Source organism: Diabrotica undecimpunctata, chromosome 7, assembly GCF_040954645.1.
Source record: "Diabrotica undecimpunctata isolate CICGRU chromosome 7, icDiaUnde3, whole genome shotgun sequence".
Classification (NCBI taxonomy): Eukaryota; Metazoa; Arthropoda; class Insecta; order Coleoptera; family Chrysomelidae; genus Diabrotica; species Diabrotica undecimpunctata.
In genome coordinates this window covers 118,490,310-118,504,125 of record NC_092809.1, presented here as the reverse complement: position 1 = coordinate 118,504,125, position 13,816 = coordinate 118,490,310, and the positions used below count along the sequence as shown (strand labels likewise).

At 32.7% G+C, this 13,816-nt stretch overlaps 1 protein-coding gene across 2 annotated transcripts in view; it reads right to left on the bottom strand.

The window, feature by feature from the left end:
• LOC140445742 (calsenilin-like) overlaps nucleotides 1-13,816 on the bottom strand; it is an 859,410-nt gene that overhangs the window by 151,141 nt on the left and 694,453 nt on the right. The window lies entirely within an intron of this gene.

Below are 13,816 nucleotides of genomic sequence, written 5' to 3'. Positions count from 1 at the left end.
ATATATATATATATTTATATTATTTTTACAAACTTTTTTAATAATCATACAAAATATAATATAAAATATCAAATACTTACTTAAATACCAGTAATCCTTGTTATACGCATAATTCATACGTAACATTTTAAGGTTATGTTGACGGGTTTATTTTATTCAATTTTATTATTTTGCGTTTTAATTTAAAATAAACCATAATTAAACTCTTTCTGATGTTTATTTCATGTTTTTATTTTCAACTCAATAATAATAATAAGCAATTTTTAATAATTTTGACAGCTGCTGTGACGTATTTGATTGTAATTAAATATTTGATTACAATCAAGTTTTGATTAGCGTTCGAACAATCGGCACTAATAAGATAATTAAAATGTCTGTAATCATTGTTTTCAGTAGGTACCTATATAAGTTACATCAAATTTGATTACTTGTACATGGAACTGGAAGTAATACTTTACCATGAGCGTATAAATATTATTAATTCTCTTTAATTAAATTTTAGGTTATAAAAAGATACGTCCAATATAAAAACCTGCAAATACACTCCTGTCACGAAATGATTGATATAATTAACTGACAGACAATTTGAACTCGTCAATCAGGATATCACTTATTCAGAGCAAACATTTAAATTTAATTTTTGATGCCACAACCGACCAAATTTTATTTATCGGTTTAAACACTGATTTTAAATATAAAGTAGTTTATAAAATAATATGTTTCTGCGATTTATCAGATAAGGATTTTCTATTTCTCTGATCTATATTTAATTTGTGGACTAGTTACAGAATGTGCCAGAAATATATAAAAGTTGATTAGAAATATGAAACAATCTCTACCTGTATTGGTGTGGGGTGAATTGAATAGCTGTATAACTGATGCAGCCGGTCCCAAGCCCGGATAAAAGAGGAGGGATAGAGAAGTAACACCTCTATAAAAAAACCAGGGTTCAACTGGCCCGGTTGATAGCACCCTGTAAGGGCTCGTGGTCTAGGATTACAGATGAAGGGTAGATGATGCTCTTAAGCTGCAGTAAAAGCAAATTGACTAGGAGAAGGAAAACTCCAAAATTAAACCCTGGCTCTCCAAGTCGGGGTTTGAGGCATCGGGCTAAATTCCCGTTACTCAGAAAAAAATAAAATGTTAAAAAACCGAGCAAAACGTTCCGATGCGTTTTGCTCGGTTTTTTATGATGAATCGATTAATAAACGACGACGTACGCTACGAAAAAGGAGTATGAATTTTGGAACTTGGAACGTGCAAGATTTTAGACCAAAAATAAATCAAATAATGTATGAAATGACACAAATGCACAATTTTGGGTGTATATGCCGTAAATGATGACGCACCAGTAAACATTTAAAGCGATTTTTTTTAAAAAATTGAATTTAGAGGTGGCACAAGTCGGCACATCTCGAGAAATTATGATCTTAGGAGACTTAAACAGCAGAACTGGAAAAAAACACCATAACGCAGTTATAGGTCAATTCGGAGAGGACCACGTAAATGATAATGGTACCAGACTAATATCATTATCATTATAATGATAATGATATAGTATCAATAAACAAAACATTAGTGCGAAGTATTATGACATATGGGGCTAAAAATTAGATCATAAACAAGTAAAACAGCAGTAAGATAGTAGCAACAGAGATGGAATGCCTGCGAAGATGCTGCAGAGTAACAAGAATGGATAGGAGAAGTAATGACGAAATAAAGCAAAGAACATCAATAGAAACAGACATACTAACATACATAGAACAAAAAAGACTAAAGTGGTATGGACATGTAAGAAGAACTAGTGACAGCAGATGGATAAAGAGAATAACCGAATGGAGCCCCATAGTAAGAAGGAAAAGAGGACGACCCCGAAAATACTGGAGAAACGAAGTAGACGACACCATGAGTAAGAGAGGCCTAAACGATGGAGAATGGAACAACAGAGAGAGATGAAAATCGTTGAGCGAGGGAAGGCAGTGAATACTGTAGAATCCCTGAATATAATATATACTAATATCATTATGCGAACAAAATTAAATAACAATTGCAAATGGATTTTTTCAATTCAGACACATACACAAATACACATGGACGCAAAATACGAGAGGGTTAAAATCAATCATAGACTACACCATTATACGACAAAAGACAAATATGATTGTACAAGATGAAAGAGTATCGAGAGGAGCTACCTGTGGAAGCTATTATCTCTTATTAAAAGCTAAAATCACATTTGGAGTAAATAAAACCAAAGAAGAAAAAGAAGGAAATGAAAGGGAGAAAGATATACAGAAGAGGTATAACCTAATCGGCTTAGAACAAGAAAGCGTGAGAGAATTATACAGAAATAGATTAAATGAAAAGTTGGAAAATAAACAATTTAATAATAATTAAGAACATTATACTTATATAAAAAGGTGTCTCCAGGAGGCAGCAACAGAAGCCATTGGATACCAAATCCAGAATCAAAGAAAACTTCCATATTGGTTTGACGAAGAAATAGAATAAGAAAAAAAAAAGCAAAGAGACCAATATCAAAAATTCTTAAATACAAAGAATATAACAAATAAAAGAATCTACAAGGAGTCTCAAGCCAAAGTACGAAAATGATATGTCGGAAGAAAAATGAAGCATGTCAACAAAAGTGTAACATGATAAATTCACATCTAGGAGGACGAAGAGGCACAGAAAGTTGGAGAGTCTTAAAATCTTTACGACAAGATAAGAAGAGAGACATAGTGAGTGTCAACAATAACAATTGATGACTGGGACCAATATTTTCAGAAACTCCTAATGGAAGATAGACCACAATTTAAAGACAGCAACGAAACACAAAATATAAATATTTTAACTTCGCCCATACGAGTTAATTAAACACGGTACAACCAAACGATATACAAGTTTAGCCAAACTGTTCCAAAACTGCATTAATGGAATGACAACTCCAGAGGAGTGAAGACATCATTAATATCCACTATACACAAAAAAGGCAAAAGGGATAAATGTGACAATTACAGAGGCATTGCCGTGACAAACTCGATCAGTAGTAGAATATATGGAAAAGTAATTAAAAACAGAATAGAAAGAGAATATAAAGACTTAGCTGAGGAATAGGCAGGATTTAGGGCAGGTAGATCTACCGTTGACCATTTGTTTTGCATTACACAGATTATTGAAAAGAAAATAGCCGTTAATCAAGAAGTACATTTATTGTATTGTTACGATAAATATCATGGCCTAAAATAACTGTAAATATATTATGACTAATTCTGTTTTTGTTGTAGAAATTTCGGCGAAGGATCTAGACCCCAGACTGGTTTTTTTGGTCCCGCTTGGAAGTATCGAGTTGTGGAAATGACTCATCATAGGTTTTTCGCCAAAACAGCAGTCTATTCGATGTGTTTCGAGAAACAGCTGTTTTCATTCTCGAATAACAGGACTTTATATTTATAGAGGAATTTTGTTATGAAAAGGGTCAGTTAATTTTGAAGACGCGCTCGCAATTTTAATTGTTACGTTTGTCCAGATAAATTATGTATTATTAGTTAAATAAATTAATATAAATTATCGTGCTTTTTAATAAATTAAAGTAGGAACAATATAATAAATTAGTAAATACATTATAAATTAAATAAAGACATAGCAGTTAAATAAATTCACTACAGTATGTAGACCTACGAAAGGCTTATGATAGCGTACCACATTATAAATTATGGGAAGCGTTAGAGAAAACAAACATAAGCGTGAATTTAATAAATGCGACGAAGGAGCTGTACGCTAATGTTAACTTAAAGGTAAAGGTTGGAAATAATCTGTCAAGTGGATTCCAAATGAATAAAGGCCTTAAACAGGGCCGCTGTCTCTCCCCGACATTATTTAAAATTTATCTAGAACAAGCTCTAAAACTGTGAAAGCGCAAACGTAGAAATATGGGAATGCCGATTAACAACAATAGCGTATATAGACTTTGTCATTTGTAGATGATCAACTAGTGATAGCACAAGATTATGAAGATATTGAGTATAAGACACGAAATTAATCGAGGAGTATAAAAAATGGGGACTTGAAATCGATATTCAAAAAACCGAGTATATGTGTATCGGCGGGAAACAACAGGACCTCATATTGGAAGATGGAGAAGTTATCAAACATTGCAACACATATAAATATTTAGGTATGATCATCACAAAAGAAGGCAACGTAGACGACACAATTGAGGAGAAAAACAACCAAGCAAGATAAGCAATTTCCCTTCTCAATATAGTATCCTTTGGGATCGATCAATATCTAATAATAACAAGCACAATATATATAACACAATCATTAAAAGTATAATTACCTACAGTAGTGAAGTATGGCAAATAAAGGAAAGATACAAGAGAAAACTTGAGGCAACGGAAATGGATTTCTGAATTATGAAAGTAAAACATACAATAGTAGACAATATTGGTACTCAACATCTCAGATGGTACGGTCATGTACAGAGAATGTCTGAAGAACGTCTGCCTTAGTTGGAGAGAAGGCATCAATATAGAAATGAAAGACAGAGACATAGAAGAAGACATTGATGAATCGAGAGGAGTGGCAACTAGATATCGGAAGAAGTAGAAGTACATTTTAAACCGATATATATATATATATATATATATATATATATATATATATATATATTAGAAATGTGATCTGACCATTTGTGGCGTGCGTTAGCCACTTGTGATGAAGTCAGTCAAAAATGTATACTGTCAGGTTATTATTTTTAAGGCTTAGTCTGATGAAATCGTACTGGAAGCTACTGGATCATGGATCAGAAATATAAAAGGGCAGTACAACGGTTTTTAATTAAAAATATTAGGTATACTGATGTCATCGTAAGTAATAATAGCTGATAATTTAGAGAATCTAGAAACAATAAATATATAAATTGCAATGGATAACCTAGACTATTTCTTAACACAAAATAACCAATTTCATGATATTATTGTAAAACAACACTAATAACTGGAGGATAGGCCAAAATAAGAAAGATTCTTTGTATTAGAGATTTGACAATACCCTACAAAAATTAATTGAATTGATGTTACGCTGGATGCCCATCGTTAGAGGCCCTAGACGCAGACGTACCTGTATCTTGGGAAATTTTAGGAAATAGACTGTTATAACGTCAACTGATCTATTTCGAGCTGCAATAAAAAAATAAGATATGTTAATGTGGTCGCCAACATCATAAGAATATAAGCACCTATTATTGTTGAAAAATAAGTTAAACGAAAGATAAAATAAAGAAATCTGCAATATCTGACATGTAGATCTTTCTAAATCTCTGAAGGTCATTGCATCTTCGACATCTTCTCTCCATGACCGTCTTGGTCTACCTCGTTTTATACTAGTGAGCGGAATCCATTTTTCTACCTTTTTTGACCATCTATTTACAGGCATCTCTCCTAATGTCTACGTTCCTCACCCTATTAAGTCTAGTATGCCGGCAACATCGTCTCCAATAGTCTATTTCCATGACCCTAATTTTCGATTTGTATCTTTGATTGATTTCCCAAAGTTCGGCGCCGTACAACCAAATACTTTCTATTATTGTTTTATTAATTCTTCTTTTATTTTCTTTTGTTATTTTACTATTTTACAATAATCATTGTGTCTGTCCAGTGGCTGATATTGCTTAGCCAATCCTAGAATGTATTTCGTCGTTTCTCCCTGTTTATGATGTTATTTGGACCAAGTATTTGAAGGTTTCAGTTGATTTTATAGTTCTTATTTCAATTTGTAGGCTTTTTGGTTTTTCTCCTATAGCAAAATACTTGGTTTTTTGTATATTAATTATTGTAAGGCCCCACTTGGTGTACATCTCTTTCAGTTTTCTAAGTATATAGTCTATATCACTCTCGTATTCAGCTAGAATGGCTTGGTCGCCAGCGAAGTGTATCGTGTACAATCTCTCGTTTTCGATTGGAATGCCCCTATCGCAGCATTTTCTTCTTAACACTGACAGTGCCTCATTGAGATATATTTTAAAGATGCAACGGCCTTGCCTTTGACCCTTAGTTATAGGAATTTCTCCAGTTAATTTGTTTCCAGTTCCTGTTGTACTGCTTTTATATATTTTTTATTTATTCCTCGTTTTTCCATTGCTACACAGAGCATTGAAAGTGGTACACTATCGTATAACTTTGCCAGATATATACCTAAAGACTACATGAGTTGAAAGGTTGTAGGCTAATCTTTTCTTAATAATCTGCTTTCTATACAGGAGAAAAAATATGCTGCCTATACAGGATCTGCCTGCACAAAAGTCAATTTGTTGTTATTATGGCTAATAGTTTAAGGCAAAGTAAAGGGCATCAGGAATTTAAGAATAAGGCGAATATTTTGGCTAAATAGTTTAAGATAACGGTATTGTTTTAGTTCAAAATAACTCTTTGTAGCAATTGCTTTGGAAGTTAGGATCGACAAAAGTGAAGGTATATAATTGTATTATTAGATTTTAGATACTTATTATATAAATTGCAATGAACATCGGCTAATGATTATGGGAGAACACGGAACCACATAGACCATAATCTTATAGATGCAAGACACTCTAGTAGCATTATTAATTCGCGAAACAAGAGAGTTGACAGCCATAGTGATCAGTTTCTAATTAAAACAGGAGCCAAAGCACAAGAACGAACAGAAAAATGGGGCATAGAAGTCTTTAGATAAATAGAAAGCATTGAAAAAACGATGAATAGCCCAAAACAAAAATAGTTTAGACAAAGAATGTAAGAAAATGATAAAAAAATCACAAAAGACTGAGAATGCCACAAAATTGTACAGATGAAAACAGTAACCAAGTAGTAGCACTAACACTGGCAGTCTTGTGGTTAAATCAACAGGTAATCAATCGGTTCAATAATTTATTAACCAATATCAGTACGTTGATGAAATGAAAAATCTGCTGAAAACATCACCGATATCTGCAAGAATGTGCAGTAGAATCTGAGATAGTTGATATTACATGGCTCGCAAGAACTCTTTAGAAACCTTAGAACCTTTTAGAAACGATAACTTGGAGAATTTTGCATCGTGTTTTGGTTCAGGACCTGCATAAAATTCAACTGATCTAGAAGCTGGAGATAAAAAACTATGGACGACAAGGTATTTTTGCTAAATGGGCTCTAAAGCAGTTAATTAAAAAGTAAGTTTTATCATAAGTGATGATAAAAAATCATCTTTAGTGATGAGGGTCATTTTTGGATAAATGGAAACGCCAGCAGAATATTTGATAAATTTGTTTGGTGTGGATTTTGGGCTGGCCACGTCATCATTCCATATTCATTTGAACACAACATTGGCCAGACCATTACCGTCAACGGCAAGCGCTAGGGATCGATGCTATCTAACTTCTTTTGGTATGAATTGGATGAGCTGGTTGGACGGCGCTACGTGGTCCACAGCTTATGCCACACTAAAAATTCTGCACGACCGATTTGAGGGCATGATCATCTTACGCAAACTTGATGTAAACTGGTCTCCGAGATCGTGTGATGTGATCCTATTAGAATCTTCCTTCTAAAATTTTCTTAAATTGCAGCTCTATAGGATTCAGCAAAAATCACAGCGGCCCTCAAAGCCAACATAACACATGCCATGGGTCAGCTTCAATTTAATTTATGCACCAGACTCATAAAAATTTGGACATTTCAAATGCGTGCCACCCAGCGAAGCAGTGGCACTCATTTGGACCTTGTTATATTACATGCCACTATGCCGCACAATCACCGAAAGGAGACGGCGCAATAAGAAGAAATGTTTCTAATATTTTTGAGATATCTGTCTTTTTTAGTTTATCTTTATTTTTAGGCTTTAAAACTTCTTGCTTTATTTCACCAGGAAGTAGCAAAACCCACTGTAAACATTGTTTCATATAACATTTTCTCATTGCGACTGCAAACATCCCTGTTAAATTAACTTTTTCCACGAATATAAAGAAAACAAAAGAATCCAACTATGCGATATTTTACTTCAAATTGAATGATAACAGTTCCTCGCCCCGTGCAACCTCAATTTGTTCGATGACGTTATCCGACTCCAATCTACGCCTGAACAAATCTATCGGCAATATTTTGGCCCATAGGGACATGATTACCGTAAATATATCTTTCTTTCAACACAATCGGTTACCCATTGCCAGAGAGATTCGAAAAAAGTGCAATTAACTGTTCCGTGCGTGATATTTTTCACAAATTGCGGAAAATTTATATTAATGGTGAAACGAGATACTGTTTGCGTAACTTGAGCTTTATTCTAATCACTGAATATATATTTAGATGAATATTTAAAGTTTATTAGATTTCAAGACAGGGAAATTCGATATTTGAGAATAAATAAAAGCAGGCCCGTACTTCACTAAATAAAAAATATTTTTATAAATTACTTTTATAATAATATGTATACATTTACTTTGGTGCTTAATGAATGCCGATGATATGATGTTTAATGATGATGCAGTGTTAGTAGAAGATAGTGAAAGGGCTTTTTAAAACTAAAAATGAAACAGTGAAGATAAGCTAATGCGGAAAAATGTTTAAATGTTCATTTGAAGATGGAGTTGCCATACAAAATAAAACGATAACTTTGGATGGTAAATTGATTGTGAAAAGTAATTGTTTTAAGTACCTAGGATTTGCATTATAGAGTATTGGGAAAATGGAGGTGCATGCAGTAGAGTTAGGCTGGGATGGATGCAGTGGAAACAAACGAGTGGTGTGTTATGTTCCAGAAAGGTTTCGTGAAATTGAGAGGAAAATGCTATAAGGCTTCCATGAGATTAGCTATGCGTATGAAATTAAATGGTACCATCGCTACTCATTTTAAAACGGAGAATTGACAACCAGCTTGCTTAAGAATTGAAAAAAACATTGAAAAAAACATTTTTCCTTTGACATTAAAAATTAAGTAATCTGCATTTATTCGTTCTTTTAGTAGTTTCACAAAGTTTTTGATAATGTCGTTAAGGGCGATCAAAAATATTGTAAGACTTATAATTAACCCTTGCGGTGTGTTATTTTATTTCTGTTTTTCTTCCGGCAGTGAATGTTGGCTTTGGTACAAAACTATCTGTTTTCTAAAACGTTCTTAATAAAATTAAGACAGTTTCCACAAATGTTTTATGACTGTAACTTTTTTAAGATGTATCTCCAATATGGACGAAAGCATCTATATTTAAGAAAGGAAATAGAAAACGATGCGAAAACTGCAGAGAAACAAACGTAGTATCATCAATAGGAAGATTATATGGGAAGATACTGCGAGAAAAGATAGAGCAAGCGATAAAAGGCAAAATCGGGGATGATCACGCAAGCTTCACGAAAGAAACATCATGCATAGACCACATATACACACTGGAACAACGGTTGGAAAAGAAAAAAGCAAAAAATAGAGATATACATTTGGCATTTGTGCAAAGGTCAGAAGTATGGGAGGCAATGTACAAATTAGAAATATAGAACGAATACAAGCTACAAAAGCTCTGTATAAAGAAAATATAGTGTCCATTAAATTGGGAACAAGAATCATAGGAGACTTCACCACAACCAAAGGGCTCCTGCAGAGTTGATTCACATCTCAAACCCTACTCAAAATATACTTAGAGAAAGCCTTGACTACATGCAAAAAGAAAATGTGAAGGCGTGGAAGTACCGGTACGGATACCTATATACGTTAAACTTTGCAGACGATCAAGTAGTGATTGCACAAGACCAAGACGGCCTCAGAAACATGATAAAGAAACTGCAAGAAGAATATACCAAGGCTTGCCTAGATCACGTGACACGTGACATAATCACGTGACATTTTAATGACGGTAACGTTACATGGAGATCAAATAAAACAGCACCGAGGGAAAATATGTTAGAAAACAAAAATTATGAAATTCCTAAGATTTCAGGAAAAAAGCGGTTTTTGGAAATACTACAACAAATACCAAGAACGAAGCAAATACAAAAACAATGGGCAGAGAACGTGCTATTATCGAAATACGAAAAAAGATAGTAGTTCTATCACGTAAAAAACCATCGCTCTATCATTTGACCCCTGATATCAAAGCAGTGATAGACCTATTACTGGTCAATATTTTTGTATTCGAGTCGAGACATGAGTGCTAAAGACTGAGCTTAAAATAAACTAGCCATTCCAGAAATGGGTTTATCGTCAATTTCTGAAAATGCCTTGAACAGCTGGAATGTCGAAGGAAGAAGTTCTACAACTAAGACATCTGTTAAGACTCGCAAAGTATTACATCCCCGAATTAATTATTAAAAAGGCTAAAATAGAATAAAGATGAGACATTGAAGTAAAAAGAAATTTCTGGATAAGAAACATCGGACAATGGACCGGGCTAGTCTTCGAAAAACATTGAGAGAAAAAAATACCAATCAACATCCCCTGATCCTAGCTTTCCCATCCAAATATATATTTTCACAGGAAGTTTGTACTTTTTTAAGGGCGTTAAATGGAACTTTTTGGATCGGGGTCGATATTGAATCTTGTATTGAATTGTAGATGTTGATTCAGTTCTTAAAAATAGTTACAAATGACTCTCTTTGACCATCCGCCTTCTTCTTTTGTTATATTATACGGTTGAGTTTTGTATAATTTTCAAGTAGCCTTCCTCAAAGAGTTATTCTTTTGTTAGGTTTGGTTAGAGTTCTATTTACCTTTATATTTTATTTACGATTTTACGATCTGAAGCTATCTTTAACGTCCTTTTTCAACGTGTCGGTTTTTTATCGATTAACCAGTTACTAACGGTAATGGTTAAGTAAAAAAGTGAGACTAAGCCAAAATATCGGAGAGGATCACAAAAAAAATACCTTTTTTGTATTTCGATAATGCTACTTCTACCATGTATTAAGGAAATTACAAATACATTTTTCTTTCAACAACAAACTTTAAATTCTATACAAAAAACTGAAGAAAGGATTAAGATAATTACCAAAAAATAAATAAAAAGATGAATATGTTGCATATACAACTGGTAAGAAAACAAATAATAACATACAAATTCTAATAAACATTATAAAATATTTTTGACAAAATTATATATTTGAAAACTATATAACATGATTATGTAAGATATCATCTAGAAATATCTAGAACAACTCTAAATTACCGGAAATATGTAAATATTAAAATCTTGTATAATAAATCCTGTCGCACACTTGTGCGTATTAAAAAAAAGATAAACTATTTACTTAGAATATAGAAAAAGAGGAAATAAAAAAATGGGAATAAAAATAAATAGAAAACTCAAACAATGACTTATAACAGATGGATAGGAAATTGAAAAAGTTAAAAAGTTGATTTTATCTAATTTATGGATCTAAAAAAATTCATTTTACACAATAAATTTCCTAAAAATTTCCAACATTTAGACGGTACCATAGATTCATTTAGTTGATCCACCCACTGTAAGTAATAAGTTCTCATTAGCAAAGTGTAAAAAAGGCGGATATTTTCTAGTACTGCCTATATAAATATAATATGATACTCTGATTCGTTGCTGTATCGGTGTTACCGCAAACTGTGATTCAGCACCAATAATCGTAATATGACTAATTTGTAGGATGGGCGCATTCCATTTTCAGTTATTTAATGTTAAAGAAACGAATAAGTACGTAAACATGAATGTTTTGGATGTAGAAATGACTAAAAACAAGTAATGATATACTTAAAAATAATTCGTATTAAACAAGACGGGTTCGTTCGGAGAAATATTCCCATGAGATTTTTTTTTGTATAATTACTTTGATGATATATTCCAAAATAAGGTTTAAGAGGTCGCCCAGACAAAAAGTTGTTCAATTTTTTTTAAACAATCTTTTTAACAAATTATAACAATTAAGTTTTTCGTCCCGGACAATTTTTGTTGAAATATTTAGATTATTCTGAACAAAATAAGTCTCTTGTAGTTTTTCTGTAAACTTGATCGTTTTCTAGGTATAAATAATTTAAAATAAAAACGCAAAATTACTATTTTCAAGACTCAAAAACACAAGTAAAAAACATTATTTTTAAATTTACCAAAGACTTAAATTCAAATTCAAACCTTGTTCTATTAAATTTGGATGAGTATTTTGGGCTTATTCCTGGGGCACAAATTTTTGCTGGTTTAAATTTTACAACTAGAGGGCCTCTGGTCTGAGGGATGGATGAATGGATGGATGAGGGATGGCTCAATACAAGTAATCAGATAATGATTCGTCTGTTTTCTTGAAATCTGTTACTAAATAATGCATAGCTTCAGTTACAACGTACCACCGTACAGCACAGGAAGGACAAAAATAAAAATACTAACTTGATTGACAAATATTTAAGTGATGATAGCGACTGCTTGAATGCACAACTCGTACCTTATTCTGAGCACTCTGATTCTAACAGTGAAGAAGAATTAAGGAAAATTAATAGAAAAAAAGGTGTCAGATAAATAAAGCTACACGGAAAGATCAAATGAACAAGTTTCACACGAAAAAGGGGCAAAAGTACTCTGGGCGTAAAAGAATTGAAGGGAAATGGGAAAGAACACAAAAATATAAACGAGTTCTTGAACCTCGATGCAAATGTAGAACAACATAAAAGTGCTTTAAAATATGGCGAAGTTTCAGAAGAAGAAAGGAAAACTATATGTTTTGAAGCATGAGATAGGGAAAAAAGGGTTTTCGTGAATGGTCCTGTGCAAGATATACCCACAAAACGTACAAGAAACAGAAAAAATCCGTTGTTAACAAAAAGAAGCACAATGGTATTTAATATGAATTTGACTAGCGAATGCTGTGTGAGAGTTTACAAAACAATGTTTCAAAACATTTTGTGTCTTACCGAAATGACTATCTGGAACTGGAAAAAAGACAAGGAGAATATTTCTCATAAAACAAATTAACACGCAACAAAAAATACCTACGAAGTAGAAGTTCAATCGCTTGAAGAGTTTTTGAACAACATTCCAAAAATGAAAATCTCATTATTGCCGCAAAATTTCGTCCAAGCTTTATTTGTTACCAAAATGGACATAAAAAGCTTGTACAATTTATACACATTAGACCAGTGCACGCCGCAGAGTACTAAACCTCTGTCAATTGCTAAATTTAGCAAAACTTTAGAAATTGAAAATATATCACTGTTTAAGAAAAAAAAAGATGAATACAAAAAGTGCCTCTTTCACAAACTCGGAAATATACCTGACACAGAACATAAGGAGTACATAGAAAGAAAGAATCAAGCCCGATTTGAAAAAGAACAGGATAAAAATACAGAAGAATTCGTATTCACAATGGACACTCAAGCTGTGTTATTGGTACCCAAATCTAATGTGTCATCTCTATATTATAAAATGCACACAAAATTTCTGTACATTCAATATAAAAAATAAAGATGGGTTTGGTTATCTGTGAAATAAGACCGATGGTGGGTTATCCTCTAACAAATACGCTACCATACTTGTCAAGTTTATTACGGAGAAACGTTTGCCGTGTATCCGCAGAGAATCTGGACAGGGTATTAAAATTATATTGTACAGTGATGGATGTACAGTGCAAAATAAAAACGTAATAATTATTTTTACATGGGCGTATTGTTGGTGTTTTAGAGAAAGGTAAAGTGGAGATGTGTTATGACTTTATGAGTCTTTTATTATGTTATATTTATTATTATTTAAACCATATTCAAATATATTTTATTAAGGTTCTATCTATCTTTTTTGTCATTGATTGCGTTGGTATTTCTTTTTATTTCCATAGATTCGTGTATCTCTTTAATTATCTATTTA